This window comes from Oratosquilla oratoria, chromosome 22, assembly GCF_046742065.1.
Source record: "Oratosquilla oratoria isolate Oo_2021 chromosome 22, ASM4674206v1, whole genome shotgun sequence".
Classification (NCBI taxonomy): domain Eukaryota; kingdom Metazoa; phylum Arthropoda; class Malacostraca; order Stomatopoda; family Squillidae; genus Oratosquilla; species Oratosquilla oratoria.
Genome location: NC_134798.1, coordinates 28,714,706 through 28,716,933, shown reverse-complemented (window position 1 = coordinate 28,716,933; position 2,228 = coordinate 28,714,706).

Below are 2,228 nucleotides of genomic sequence, written 5' to 3'. Positions count from 1 at the left end.
AGTGGATGCTAGCAGATGATGGTGTACGCGAGGACGAGCTACAGATGGTAACGAAACAAAGAAGATTGACTCAGACAGCAACTGAATGGACTAGTTGTCCAGAGTACTGCTGGAACCGTTAGGACCAGTCCAGCTGGCACCGAGACGTCAGGGTTGATTCCAATGATACTTGTGCTTAAGACTTGGACAGGACATGATCTTAGTTGGTAAAGGAAGCCCAAAAACCAGCTTAAATGATGCTGAAATTCAGATGGTGAAAAGTAAAAAAACTAGTTCTAATTTTGCATAAAGTCATGATAACCAGCTCAGATGGTGGAGAAACTAAAGATTTTTTTCGGAGGCTGTAGAGTTCTTGTCCTCCTGACATTTTCACATTTACATATGGTTTGGATTCTTAAAAAGAAAATCAAGAAGTTTGTCTATTCACCCGCTGTCTTTCTGGCAATGCCATGACTGAGTGGCCCTCCGTAGAATACCAGCTCTTAGCAAAGATATAGACACGAATCTCCAAGTTCTTACTAGATATACTGAACGCCCTGTGGACTACGAAAAAAGGTCATCGTGGATAATTACAGGTCCAACAATTACTCACTCTTAACTTAGCCTGGACGAAAAAGCAATGACCTAAAGTAAGAAGAAGCAGGTTAAATTAAAAAGTAGGTTAAAGTGACTTTGCCAACCGCGTATAGCTAACGAAAATAAACTTTCCCTCATGGACAATCGCGTCGTTACCCGTATTATTAAAAGTTGCAATATTTTGGGCCCTGAAAATTTGTAACAAATATCCCCCGTATTTACTCTGTTCGTAAAAACGATTTTTTTTTCTTGTAATGTGGTTTTAGGCCTCGAATTGACGTTTAGCAACACGGCTATTTATACCATCCAGAACCGTAATAAGAGGTTCGTTCTGATAATTAGGATTCGGTTTGTCGTCACAAAGTCCTTGTTCAGGACCACTAGTGCGGTGTCTTGCATTTTTTTGAGGAGGGGGGAGCATTACTCAAAATGCATGACCTTCCTAACCACAGTGTCGTGACCAGGACTCGAACCCGTACTACAGCAAGAAGAATCTAAATGATATATTGCATTGCCTCTCTTTCTTTTCAGTCTTGTTATGTACCAATATGTCTACCGTTGTCATATTTCCCCATTGCAATATGTTACAAATATCATTATAGATAGCCAGGATATTAGATTCATCTTAGATGGTGCAGAAGGCACTAGGTTCAACTCAGGTGGTGCAAGAAAGATGAAGATCAATTTAGATGGTGCACATGCTACACGTGTGTGTGTGTGTGTGTGTGTGTGTGTGTGTGTGTGTGTGTGTGTGTGTGTGTGTGTGTGTGTGTGTGTGTGTGTGTGTGTGTGTGTGTGTGTGTGTGTGTGTGTGTGTGTGTGTGTGTGTGTGTGTGTGTGTGTGTGTGTGTGTGTGTGTGTGTGTGTGTGTGTGTGTGTGTGTGTGTGTGTGTGTGTTCGTGCACACACGTCCTGTGGAGTCTTTAACCTGAACCAGACATGTGACTGCAAGTCTCTCATTGATGTGCAGACGTCAGTTTAAGAGATCATTACCCCCCACCCCCTACCCACCCAACGTGCATTTGTGATTGTATTAGGCGTATGAAGCGTACAATATCTCTCACTGCCCGTAGTGTACGTGGCATTGTGCTTGTAACAGATTACTTCTAATTCGTCTCAGTTCCTTTACCAGTTGTCTCCACTTGTGCGAATCTCTAGAACTGGGAAAACTCATATCTTTGGAACGATATGGTCTAAAATCTAGAACATTTTCGATTTTAAGAGACTTCTAATGGAGGAAAATATGTGCGATTCGATTTATCATACTTAGATCTTAATCCAACTATTATTCCAAATTAGGCTTTATCACCTTGTAAGCTATTCATCGTATTTTAAGCATCTGTATGGAAAAAATGTATTTTTGTTCTCATGACCTCTTAAAGCCTTCCCATCATCCCTAATCAACGTAGTCTATACTCCCTTTAGCGACCTGAAAACTATAGTCAGGTCAGCTCTTTCTTTTCGATCTTTCATACATACATACATATACCAAAGGCTTTTTTTCCCTTACACGGGAGGTAGCCAAAAAGAAAAAGGCATAGAAACCACTCCCACCCATTCCATCCCCTACATACTCCACTACCCTCCAGCCTCTTCCCTCCCTCACATCTTGGCTCCTCCTGGATGACGGGTCATCCGTGCATCCTGTCCAC